This window comes from Peromyscus maniculatus, chromosome 4, assembly GCF_049852395.1.
Source record: "Peromyscus maniculatus bairdii isolate BWxNUB_F1_BW_parent chromosome 4, HU_Pman_BW_mat_3.1, whole genome shotgun sequence".
In the NCBI taxonomy this organism is placed as follows: Eukaryota; Metazoa; Chordata; class Mammalia; order Rodentia; family Cricetidae; genus Peromyscus; species Peromyscus maniculatus.
The window spans coordinates 9,823,954-9,837,711 of record NC_134855.1 but is presented as its reverse complement, the minus strand read 5'-3'; positions in this window follow the sequence as shown (position 1 = coordinate 9,837,711).

The following is a 13,758-nucleotide window of genomic DNA, read 5'->3' as shown; positions in this document are numbered from 1 at the left end:
TCGCCTTGCTGAGGACCTGGCCGCTCTCCAGTGCCCTGTGCTCTGTCCATGTCCTGGCTGCTAATAGACAGCCCGGCAGCCCCAGGGACAGTTGGTCCAACCCACAGTCGACAGGCAAACAGACTGAATCATTTGCCTAAGGACTGAGAAATTTCAAGCGGCTGATCTGGACTTGAATCCTTGCTTGGCCATTTCCATAATGACCACTGCTCAGGCCTGGTTAGTGGTCAGTCCCTCACTGGGCTTCTGGCTGTGCTGAAACCTGGAGAACTCAGAGGCACAGAGACAGACCGGCTGGGGAGAGGGCAGGAGTTGGTAGCAGGTGTCGGGTGGCATCTTTAGCAGGCAGCAGACTGTAGCCCGGCTCAGACCTGGGGGCACTGGCGATCCTGCCTGGAGCCCCCAGGGTCCCTGACTCCTCTGGTGCTTGAAGCCAGCCCGACCCAGTCAGAGCAGTCTCGCTTATTTATCTGTGAAACAGAGAGCTCGGCCAATACTCTGGGTCAGCTCTGTCACAGTGACTCCTGGGGTCAATTGCCTGCCCTGGCAAGGAGCCCATGTTTGTGAAGTGCCGTGAAGAAAAGAACCTCCATGGGCTGGGGTCTGCCGTGGATCCAGGGCTGGGGAGGAGGAAACCCTGACTGATGAGTGGGCGGTGAGGAGACCCTGAGCTGGGGCTCCAGCCACTCCTCTCTGCTGGAGGAAGGTTTCACCGAGGGGACACACTTCTCTGGTTGATTCCTCCCTTTTAGATCGACTTTTTTTTTTTTTTTTTTTTTTGGTTTTTCGAGACAGGGTTTCTCTGTGTAGCTTTGCGCCTTTCCTGGGACTCACTTGGTAGCCCAGGCTGGCCTCGAACTCACAGAGATCCGCCTGCCTCTGCCTCCTGAGTGCTGGGATTAAAGGTGTGCAGCACTACCGCCCAGCTAGATGGACTTTATTTTAGTTTTGAGACAGAGTCTCACCAAATAATTCTGCCTGGCCTGGAAGTCACTGTGTAGACAAGGCTGCCCTCAAACTTACAAAGACCTGCCTTCCTTTACCTCCAGAGTTCTGGGAATTAAAAGAGTGCACCACATGTCTGTCTCTCTCTCTCTCTCTCTCTCTCTCTCTCTGTGTTGCATTCACATAGGTGTTCATGTATATGCATGTATGTATTGCAGAGAGAGGCGCATATCCCCTGTGCATGTGCATATGAGGACCAGTGGTCCAGGTCAGGGGTATTACTCAATTGCTCATCACTTTATTCTTTAAATTTTTTTGTTTTGTGTTTTTGAGACAGGGTTTCTCTGTGTAGCCCTGAATGTCCTGGAACTCACTCTGTAGACCAGGCTGACCTAGAACTCAGAAATTGCCTGCCTCTGCCTCCCGAGTGCTGGGATTAAAGGCATGTACTACCACCACCCAGCTTATTTTTTTAATTTTTAATTAAAAAACTTTATTTTTATTTATATTAGTGTGTATACATGATGTGTGTGTTAGCATGAGCGGACATGTGCCATGACACATGTACTGTGGTCAGCAGACAACTTTCAGGAGACTTTTCTCACCTTCCACCACGGGTTCTGGGAACCAAAGCTGCTTTTACTACTGAGCCGTCTTGCTGCCCAAGATCACCCTTTGAGAGAGGATCTCTCACTAACTTGGAGCTCATCCATTTACCTTGGCAGGCTGTCCAATGGGCCCCAGGGATCCACCAGTCTCCGCTGTACCAGTGCCGCGGTTTACAGACTCACACCAGCGTGCTCAGCTGGTGTGTGGGTGCTGGGAATCCGTCTCAGGCCCTTGTGTTTGCAGGGCATGCGCTTTACCAGACCCAAACCCAGATCTTCCAGGCTGGGGAAATGGACCAATCGTTGTGGTGGCTCCCGCCATTCATTCATTCCTCAGGCATTTCAGTGATGCTGGGTACTGTTGTCTGTGGAACAAGGAGCAAAGTCTAACCTGGCGGTGAGTGACAGGTAGCAGAGGAAGCCTCAGCCACCCAGCCAGCAGGTGTGGCCAGTGAAGGGCAGGCTTCTAGAATCAGGAGATGCTCGGAGCTGTCCCTGCCTGGGCATCAGGGTGGGGAATGTGAGAACCATGCTCCTGAGAGGGTCTCTAGCTGCTAAGCCAAGAGTGGCAGTGTGATCCCAAGAGAACGACACTGACCAGCCCACAAAATGAACTAACTCAGTAAACCTCCATTGAGTACCTAGTGTGCCCTGGGCCAGGGCTGCAGGGACAGAATCCAGGTGAGGACCTTCATCCTCTGTGCAGCCCACATCTGGTGCAATATAAAAAATAAATAAAAAAAAGAAAATGGAGGGCACTATGGAGGAAGTGTCAGGGAGTCATCGGGGGAGCAGTGAGAATAAGCAGGAATGCTGGGATCCCGGGGCCTGGGGGGCTCTCTACACTGTGCACCAGGACAGCAGGTCTTTCTGAAGTGGAGGCCTTTAGACTGAGACCCCAAAGAGGAGGGTCTACAGAGTGCAGAGACCCCGTCAGGAATGAGGTCATAAGTGACCCTGAGGACAGCGATAGGATCTGTGTTAGTGGCAACCGCCCAGGAAGGCCGATCGCCAGCACTGTTCCTGCTCCTGTAAACGACTACAGCACCTCAAACAAATGGAGACCTTGCCTCGGTCCACAGTGAGCCTGGGGGTCAGGGCTGGGGATGGCTGGTTGCCAGGTGTCTTGGCTCTGTCTTCCCTTCTCAGGGTCTTCAAGTGTGGAGGCCTCACCCCTTCCTATTGGCCACTTCCTGGTCTCCATGTCGTCGGCGCTCCTTTGGGTCTCATGTTCGTGTCCAGGCAAAAGCAAAAGGTGAAAGAGCAAAGGTTTCATGGCTTTTTCTTTGCCAGATGCCGCCTCAGAATGGGAGCTGCTTCCCAGAGGCTGTTGACTGTTCTCATTGGCTGGAAGTGGGCTCTGTGGCTACCACAATCTCGAGAAGATCCTGAAGAACCAGTCACTAGAGCAGAGGAAGGAAGGAGAGCAGGGCTTGGGGTGGCTTTGTTGATCCACGGTGTTGTCGTGGGCTTGTAAGGCTTTGGTGAACTCCAGGGTCAGGAAGATAAGGAGTGGGAAGGATTTGGCTATAAAAGTGGGTTCCTCCGGGGGTCATAGGGTCACATGGATGGCTTTTACAGGGGTGTGACAGGGTCAGGTGCAGATTTGTGCTGGATCTCTGCTGTTTAACTAGAGGGAGGACCTATGGCATATTGCTGAGGAGGACCTGGTCCATGGGCACCTGGGGGACAAACCAGGAGAGTCCTCAGGGCGCTATCAACCTTAACTACCTAGAGAAGGCCCCTCAGTCCCAGCTGACACCCAGCAATGGCCCACAACGGCTTATGGTAGTTCTAATTTCTAAACAGTAAGTATAGATGAATTTCTAAACAGTCTTATTAAATAAGAAACGCAGAGCCAAATACAGGGGTAATAGCCGAAGAGATCAGAGAATTAGCGAAGAGCCACTGACCAGCCTTAACTTACCACCACGCCGTAGCTTCCCCAGAGAGAGCTTCTTCCTGTCTAAACTGCGCTTTTATTGCCTTCCTGTTCTGCCTTCTCATTGGCTCTAAGCCCAGCCACATCACTTCCTTGTCACTGCCTGTCTGTACAGACCTCCAGGTCTCGATGGTTGGTACTGGGATTAAAGGTGCTTGTCACCAAGCTTAGCTGTGTCCTTGACCACACAGACTCTGCCTGCCATGTGATCGGATTAAGGGCATGTGCTGCCACCAGCTGACTTCTGTTTTATGGCTCCGTATGACCTCTGATCTCCAGGCAAACTTTATTTATTAACATACAAATAAAATATCATATTTCAGCACAAATAAAATATCACCACATTCCCCCTTTTTATTCTAGTAAAAAGAAAAAAGTTATAACTAATATAAGAAAAACTATATGCAACAAGTACAATAATTATATACAATATACACAAGCAATAAATGCCTCGACAATGTCTAGTCCATTTGCATTTGACAAACTCAGAGAAAATATTCCATCATTTATCCTATTTTGGTAAGTGATGTACCTGAATCACTTTCTATCATAACTTATATTACTAACAGAGAACTATCTTATAATGTCTTTCAAATTGATTTGGTTCTATGGCATGGCACCAGGACGTGAATAGGAAGGGACTCCCACTGGAACCTCCGTGGTGTGAAAGCCCATTCACAGCTGTTGTCTTCAGGATTTTGGTCCAATGCCCCAAAGGTAGGTCTGTAAGACTCTTTGGTGCTTCCTGATGGGAAGGCCAACCAGGGGTAGGGAGGGTGAGCACCTGAGCACAGCTGTATTCTCGGCAGGCCTGCTACCACCCACACCATACCCGGGAAGAGGCCATGTGTCCAGCCCTTGCTGGCCCATCCATCTGCCTGTCTGAGTGGCTGAGAGCCACGTTCTTGGAGGTGATGTGAGGGTCTTGGAGGTCCTGTGTAATCAGTTGACTCCTACCACGTGGGTCCCAGAGATCAAACTCAGGTCTTCAGGCGTGGCCACAGTGCTTTGACTTGCTGTGTTGTCTTGCTTTGGGATTCACACAGGGAGGTACCGGGCTTTTTACATAAGTCCTGGGGATCTGAACTTAGGTCCTCATGGTTGCTTCGTTCTTTACTGACTCGCCATCTTCTCTGCCCTAGTTGAGATTCTGTGTAAGAGGCTTTCTTGGACCACCAGCCCCAAAACCATGACACGGAGACTTATTATTAATTATGAATGCTTGGTCTTAGCTTAGGCTTGTTTCTAGCTAGCTTTTTAACTTAAACCAACCCATTTCTGTTAATCTATGTGCTGCCCTGAAACTCATTTACCTCAAGTATGTACTGTCTTTCCTGCTTCCTCCATGTCTGTCTGTCTGTCTGGCCCCTCGCTGACTGGCTGGCTCCCCTTTTCTCTCTGCCTGCCAGCCCCGCCTATCCCTCCTCTGCCTAGCTATTGGCTGTTCAACTTTTTATTAGACCAATCAGATGCCTGAGGCAGGCAAGGCGAAACAGCAACACATCTTTACATAGTTAAGCTAATATTCTGCAACAATCCTGAGTGTCTCTCAGAGCCCCTCACATCAGCAGCTTCATCTCCATCTCTGTCACTATTGGAGGCAGACCTAGTGGAAGGAAGTCAAGGTCCCTGGGGGTGTGCCCATGAGGGGAGATTACGGGGGCTCATCCTCTCCTTTTTTCCTTGTTTCCTGCCTGTCACAAGGTGTATAGTATGGTCTTCCTGTAGGGGCAAAGAACCTTGGACCAAAACGTGTAAAACTTTGTGGGAGGGCCAACAAAATTGTTTAAGGGCCAGAGTTCCATTCCTGAACCCACAGAAAGGTGGGGGGAGAGAACCAATTCCAGGAAGTGCCTTCCAACCTTCACATGTGGTACCATAACATGTGCGCCTACACATGTAGCAAGTCTCTCGCTGTCCCGCCAGCCAGCTCCCAAATCATGACAATGTGGACACTTCTTACTAATTATGAAAGCTTGGCCGATAGCTTAGGCTTGTTTCTAACTAGCTCTTATAACTTAAATTGACCCATTTCTATTAATTTACGTGCTGCCACATAGCTCATAGCTTGTCACCTCATCTCCTACATGTCATGCTTCCTCTGCGTCTCCTCATGACTCTGCCCTTCTTCTTCCCAGCGTCCTCTGTGTCTGAAAATCCTGCCTAGCTATTGGCCATTCAGCTTTTTATTAAATCAGTCCAAATGACCCATCTTCACAGTGTAGAAAAGATTATTCCACAGCATATACACACATTATGTACCACACATACACACTGTACATTATACCACCCCCACTACACCCCCCACTACATCCTCCCCACTGCTGTACATTACAACACACACACACACACACACATACACACACACACACACACACACATTGCTGGCAAGATGACCCAGCAGGTAAGGGAACCTGGAACCCACATGGTGGAAGAAGTGAACTCCGTGAGTTCCAGGTCGTCTGTCTAAGCCAGGTCTGTCTTGGCTAGCAGAAAGACCACCTTCACCCCGCTGATTCCCATTGCACCCACACAGTAAGGCAGCATGGCAGCTGTATTCCCAGCAGCTGTGGATAGCAAAGACAGGGTGGTGGCTTTCCTCCTCTTTCCAGAGAGCAGCTCCTGGCCCGACACAGCAGGTGCTCAGTAAACCTGAGTGCTGCTTCTCACTGTCACTGGGGAGAGATGCTGGGAGAGGTCGCCCAGTGAAACAGTCCCAGAGCCCAGCCTGCGCCCCACTCCGGAACTACAGTCCCCAGAAGTCCCTGAGGGTGCAGAGCGCGGCGACTTGGGAGTTGTAGTTCTACGCCACTGGAGATGGGCGTGGCGGGGGCGCGCTTGGCCTCGGGCGCGCGCGTAGCTGGGATAGGGGCGGAGCGGCCAGGTCCCCGGGAGTCGTTCTCCCGGGGGGTGCTCACCACCGCGGTCCCTTCGAATTGACCTTGGTGACTTGGGGATCCTAGTCAACGCCACTAATATTCCGGGTTTGGGGCTGCGGTCCCTTTAAGGGGAGAGGCCGGGAGTGTCCCATCCTTGACTGCTCCACCTCAGGGCGTGTCCCACGTGGCGTTTTGAAGTCCCTGTCACTCTGAGACCTTTCTTGTCTGGGAATCCTCTCCCCCCCCCCCCCCGCCCCCCTCCCAGCACTGGTTGTCTCTTGTGCATCGGGTCCTTTGGGGCACAGGGCTTGAGGTGGGGCTGGCAGGAGGGGACCACACAGGTCTAGCTGACCCCAATAGAACAGTGAGGCTGAGTGTGCATCAGGCTGCCAGGTGATTGGCATCCAGACTGGGCTGGGGGGGACGAGGTCAGGAACAGGAGAGGGAAGTGTGGGCGGCTCACATGGATGGATGCTTTGGGGCTTTGAGGGAACCCGAAGAATGTTGCTAGGTTGGAGATGAGAGAGGCCTGGGAAGGGCCATTGAGCTGGAAGCCGGCCCAGCGTACGAGAGGCTGTATCGGAGTCCAGGTGACTGTGACTTGGGGCGGTGTGTGTGTGTGTGTGTGTGTGTGTGTGTGTGTGTGTGTGTGTGTCCTCTTTGACAAGGAGTCAGGGGCGTCTGAATCTAGCCTGGCATCGTGCCTGGCAGTCTGGCTTGCCCCTGGGGCAGGCACTTCCCAGGTCAAGGTTGTTTAGAGAGGGGCCACTTGCCGCCCTGGGGTTGTCTATGGAACCAGGGGGCAAGAAGTAGGGGATGAGGAGTGGGCCGAGCATTCCTACCTCGGGGGAAACTGAGAGCCTCATGAATTTCTGCTGAGTGAGTCTCTCAGGGAGACTCTCCCAGACAGACCCCAGCTGTCAGAAACTCGACATGAGAAGAAGCGGGGAGGGGGTGGGGTGGGTCATCGTTCTCCAACCCTCCCTCACCCCCAGATGCAGAGACTGGCGATCAGGCTAGAGGCCCAGAAGTGGGGGCTGTTAGGTTGAAAGTTGGGCTCTGATGGGTTGGCTGTGTTGGGTGCTCCTGCTCTGGCCCTGCAGGCTGCGTATCCATAAAGACATGCTGGCTGGCTCTGGTCGCCTCCAGAGAGGCGGGAAGCCTGGGCCTCAAGGCTATATAGCTTTGGGAAATCTTCCACCAGTCTCCTGACTCTGCCTGGAACCTGCACTCTGTCTTCTCATGCCCTGGGGATTCTCATGTTCTGGCTTTTCAGTTTTTGGGTTTTTTTTTCAAGACAGATTTTTTTTTTCCCTGTATAACCTTGGCTGTCCTGAAACTCACTCTGTAGACCAGGCTGGCCTTGATTCACAGAGATCCACCTGCCTCTGCCTCCCAAGTGATGAAATTAAAGGTGTGCACCACCACTGCTGGCCATTTTTTTAAAGATTTATTTTTATCCAAAAAAAAAAAAAAATTGAGTGTGTGTGTGTACGTCCATGTGAGTTCAGGTCCCTGCAGAGTCCAGAAGTGGGAGTCACATGCCCTGGAGCTGGAATTACAGGCAGTGATGAGCTGCCCAGTGTGGGTGCTGGGAACCAAACTCGGGTTTTCTGCAGGAGCTGCAAATGTTCTTAACCCCCGGGCCATCTCTCTGGCTCCCACTTTCCGGACTCTCAGGAAAGCCCAACAGAAAGGAAGTTCTTCTCAGTCCCGTGTCTGCCCTCATGAGTGGAACGTCATATTGGTGTGACGTCATTCCCTGGCTGGTAGGCCTGGCCCCAGTGATGGTTTATCTTTGATTAATAAAGAAACAGTGAACATATCAAATAAATCGAATGCCCTTTCATTAAAATGCAGGTCACACTGTAGCAAGGTGGGGTGTCACTTCTGCGTGACGTTGATGAGCCACACAGAAGGCAGATGCTGGAGATGCCTCTGTCCCATGGGTGGCTATGGTACACTTGACAGGGACAGAAGAGGGGTGAATGGCCAAGGGAGGGTGGGAGTCACGCTGGTGTTCGTTGAAATCCCTTCCCCACTGGTACCGGCTCCTGAGGACATCTCTGCTGTCTCCCACCACTTTGCTTGGGTTTCAGAGCCGATGTTCTAGGAACCAAATGGTTGCTCAGGTGCTGGCTGCTCGGTCTTGGACACTGGTGAGATGCAGGCTCCTGCCCCAACCTCATACACAAGCCCCAGGGAAGCTGGGAGAACTGACTCCGCAGTTGTTCTGTGTCCAGAGCCAAAGCAGGTCCCAGCTCAGCTCCAAGAGGGACACTGGCCCCAGAGTTCTTTCCCGGGCCCCAGACCCTTGACGGTGAAGCAGGGTTGAAGCAGCCCTGCCATGGGCTGTGTGTGGCGGGCACAGGGCACACATGTGTGGGGCACCCGCTATGACACTGCCCTTCCACCCAGCACTGGAGGCTGCTCAGAGCTGGGGTCTGTGGTGTGGCCTGGGGTGCAGGACAGAAGATAGGCTTCCTCCTCGGGAGAAGGTCAGGGGTTTGTGGCCAGTGTGGGCGAAGAGGCCCTGGGTACTCTGCTCAGTCCGGTTCTTCTGGAGCTCTCTACCCTGGGGCGGCCAGAGGTCAAGTCCCCTGCAGGTCTGGCTCCATGGGGATGTCTACCTGCCTGTTTCCTCTCAGGATGGATTCCTAGAAAGGGTTTTTGTCTCGTTTTCCCCTCTGGCCAAAGCCTTGGGGGCGCTGTCTCCAAACCTGTCAGGCCAGCACCCTCCTGTGCCCCCAGGCTCTGGCTCTTGGTCCTGCCTTCCCTTAGGAATGAGCAGGACATCCTGATCTGGCCACTCTGGCCAAAGAGGCTTAGGAGCCAGTGCTCTGCCCCCAGGCAGGCCAAAGACATGGACCTTCTTACATGCATGTCCTCCTGGATCCAGCCATGCCTGATCCAGCCACCCCTTTTTGCTTGGGACAGTTTAGATTTGGGGTTCTATATTTCTGACTAACACAGAAATCATACTCTCTTTGTCCATCTGGCCTCACGAAACGTGGCTCGGTGGCAGCTGCCACATGCAGACTGGCCTCAGTCTCAAATGTCTTAGAGTGGGGACAGGAGCAGCTGAGGTGAGCCTGGTGTCTGGGACTTATGTGGCTGTTTGGGGACAGAGAATACAGGTAGCCTTTGTGGAGAAGGTGACCTTTAAGGGGTGGTTTGAGGCATAGGTAGGCTTTTTGGATTTGAGATCAGGGGGAGGACCCTTGAGAGCAAAAAGGGTAAGCGAGATGGGGTGGGGGAACTGGGGACGCCTGAGTCTCGGGGCCCGCGGAGCAGGCGCTGGGGCTTGGTGGACTTTTGTGTAAATGGTAGTCAAGTCCTTAGTGTGACGAAGCCACACACGCTGTGGATCCGGCACTGTTTGCCTGTGATGTTTATCTTGTCACAGTCCCCCTCCTTACAGGACAAGTGTGGCTATCACCTCCCTTTGTAGAAGATGAAAACGGAGAGTCGGAGAGGAAACGCTTCTGTCGAGGCTGTATTTGTTTGCACACTTGTGTTTGTCTATGTGTATCTGCATGGGCGGGCACAATGTGTGTGGACATCAGAGGACAGTCTGTGGAGCTGCTTCCCTTTCTACTGGGTGGATGTGGGGAGCTGAACTCAGGCTGTCAGCCTTGCCAGCAGGTGCCCTTACCTGCCGGGTCATCTTGCTGGCCCACCTGTCAAGGTTTTGCCGATGCTGAGCGGCCCGACACACGGCCCCCCGACCACCATTCTGAGATCTCAGCTTCTTAGGCACATGTAGGTTCTGGGGCAACGCTGTATCTTCACCTGGGGAGGAGCAAGGAGTTGCTGAAGGATGTGTCTGGCATGCTAGGGCTGGGAGTGTGCACGCAGAGGTTGCAGGCAGGCTGCCTGGATCTGGAGTGACCCGCAGCCCTGAAGGCAACTCCGATCTCTCTGTTCTTCTCCTATCTGCTGTCTCCTTCCTCCAGGCTCTGGTTGCTACAGCTGCCGGAGCCATGGGACTTGGGAGGCTCGTGCTGGCCTGGGCTCAGTGTGGCTCAGCAGTCAGTCTTCAGTGGCTCCCTGTTGCTCTTAGGTGAAATCTCAACACTTCTTGTGGACCTGCACCTTCCTGTTCTCTGGAAGCAGAACCTGCTTTCCGGGGTCCTTCCTTATTGTCCCTCTGTCTGTCTAACCATGCTTCCTCCCAGGCCCCTCCTGTACCTGTCCACCTCACAACACTCCCCCCCCCCTGCAGTTTTTTGGGGGATGTGCCTAGCTCTTTACCTGACCTTGAGCCGCTTGGGGTCCCTTCAGGCCAGCTTGGCCTTTGTTTGACGGACTCCCATGGTGTGGGTGGGATGCTCTCCCCAGCTTGTCTCTTTTCTGAAGAGGTGCCCTCACCTTCATTCCTGGGCACTGGCTAGAAAAACAAAGAGGAAGAGACATCCCAGGAATTTGCCTGTGGCTCCCCTTCTTATGGAGACAGAGGTGACTCTCTGGGTCCTGCTGGACTACCTGGGGCTGTCAGGGAGGCTGCTGTGCTCAGAGGAGACTGTAGGGAAGCGGGCAGGGGGAGGGGGGGCAGAGGCTGGCTTCTTGGTGGGGGCTGGGCTGGCATTGAGGGATTGCCTGGAAAGCTTGATTACTGGGCCAGGACCTTCACCCTGCCACCAGGCCTGAGTGCCTGACACCCAGTCCTGCCCTCAGGTGGTCTGGGGAAGTCAGGAGGTGTTGTTTCAGATGCTGGGTAAATAAGCACAGGGATTCTTGGCTTAAGTTCTCCCTTGGAAAACATGGTCACTGCAGCAGCTTATAGCGACCCAAACCACCAGGTGTTTATAGACCTGGTCCCGGCAGCCTGCTCACCGGTCCTGGCAGGTTGTTCATTGGAGTGGAGACTCGTCCTACACAAACTGTCCGTGTGTCTCATTGGGATCAGAAGTGTCCCCAAAGGAAAAGCTGCTGTGTTGGAGGCCTAGTCGAGTGCAGCAGTGTTCAGAGATGGAGCCCTTGAGGGGTGATCAGAGATGGAGCCCTTGAGTGGTGATCAGAGATGGAGCCCTTGAGTGGTGATCAGAGATGGAGCCCTTGAGTGGTGATCAGAGATGGAGCCCTTGAGTGGTGATCAGAGATGGAGCCCTTGAGTGGTGATCAGAGATGGAGCCCTTGAGTGGTGATCAGAGATGGAGCCCTTGAGTAGTGACTGGATCACGGCAGGTGTGACCTCAATAAAGGGTTAATCCACTCATAGGATCCTTAGCTTTATGGGGTGCTGGGAATGGGGGAAACATGAGGAAGTGGGTCATTGGGGATGCGCTGGTTAATGTATGTCAGTTTGACACATACAAGTCATTTGGGAAGCAGGGCTCTCCGTTGAGAAAATGTCTCCGTGAGACTTGCCGCTAGGCAGCCTGTTGAACATTTTCATGAGTAGTAGTTGATGTGGGAGGGCTCAGTCCACTGTGGGCTCTGCCATCTCTGGACTAGTGGTTCTGAGTTGTATAAGGAAGCAGGCTGAGCAAGTCAGGAGCAAGCCCGTAAGCAGCTCCCCTCATGACCTCTGCTTCAGTCCCTGCCTCCAGGTTCCTGCCTGACTTCCCTCAGTGATGGACTGTAATGTAGAACTGTAAGCTGAAATAAACCCTTTCCTCCCCAAGTTGCCTTTGGCTCTGGTGTTTTATCACAGCAATAGAAACCTAAGACTATTGGATTTGGATTGGCCCATGGGTATGTGGGGGGATTTTTTTTCCTTTAGTTTTTTTTTTTTTTTTTTTTTTTTGAGACAGCATCTCTCTACATAGACCAGGCTGGCCTTGAACTCACAGAGATCTGTCTACTTCTACCTCCCAAGTGCTGGTATTAAAGGCATGTGCCCCCACCCCCAGTCTTCTGTAAGTAAATTGATGTGGGGAGACTCAGCCCACTGTGGGCAGTACCACTCCCTAGACAGAGGGTCCCGACTACATGAAAATAGAGAAATCCAGCTGAACAGAGTGAGTAACACACATGCATTCCTCTCTGCTCCTGACCGTGGATGTGATGGAACCAGTTGTTTGAAGCTGGCTTTTCGCAGTAACGGAAATGAAGCTAGAACACCGTACTGTGGGCTTCTCTTTTCAGGGAGGCCGGTGGCCGAGCGGCTCCTCACCTGGACCCACTGATATGCGAATGGCTGCAGCATGCAGATAATCCAGTGCTACTGTCCCTCCATCTACCAGCTGGAATATTCCAGAAAGGAGTTACCTGTCTAGACATCGGGTCATACCACGTGTCCAGGCCATGTGGCTGGGTGATCTCTCCTGATCATCTTGCTGCTTTTCCAGCAGGGGAGGAAGCTGAGGTCCCCAGGCAATGTGTGACTTGAGAAGAGGCTTACAAAGCTAAGGCTTAGAAGGGTCCCTGGTGGAAAGAGCTAGAATCATGATGCTTACAGGGTGACTTCTGCAGTCTAGGGGGCAAAGGGCAGGTGACGACCAGAGCCAATGTTGAGTGGCAGACTTGACCTTCTCCAAGTCCTGCAGACTGCCTTACCCTGGCCCAAGTTTGCTTTGGTCTCCATCTTGACTCAGGTGGGGACTTCATGCAGGACTCGACCAAAGGCTGTTCTCTCCTCTCCAGCTGTTTCTTTCCCATGCTTTCTCCAAGACTGGCTTGTTGGGAGAGTCAGGGCCTTTGTGTCCAGTGGCAGCATCCGTGGTGGACCCGGCAGCCCTCTCCAGCCCCGCCCTTTGTTCTTGGCTGTGGACTCAGCTGTAGTCCTCTGCTCCTCCGCTGGTGTCCTTCAGAAGCCAGGCCTTGGGGTGGTGACGTGGTTCGGTGGGTAAAGTTCTGATGGAAGAAGAGAACGGACCCTGGCGACTTCCACCTCCACAGGGGCACCGTGGCTGGTGTGTGCCCCCAAGACAAGTTAACTAACTGCACCCCGCCTTTTACTTTTTATGTGAGTGCTGGGGACCCAAACTGAGGTCCCCATGCTTTTGTGGCAGGCCCTTTACTGACAGTGCCGCCCCCTGCCCAGGTGTTACTTTATTCCTTCAATGTGTTGGTTTTTGTTTTTGTTTATTTCTCTGAAGTTCTCTCTGGATGTCAGTTTCCTTGAGGTATAGTTGACAGACAGCAGATTCCAAGTGTGCGTTTAATAAACTGATTTTTTTTTCTTTTCTGAGACAGGGTTTCTCTGTGTAGCCCTGGCTGTCCAGGAACTCATTCTGTAGACCAGGCTGACCTTGAACTCACAGAGATCCGCCTGCCTCTGTCTCTGAGTGCTGGGATTAAAGGTGTGCGCCACCACCGCCCGGTATTGAACTGATTACTTATGGGGCACCTGTGATGTGTCGCTGTGTACCTGGTGACTGTGGAAAAGCAGCTGTGGGTCAAGAGAGTGGGTGAGAACCTTAGTGTCCGTCACCCTGAG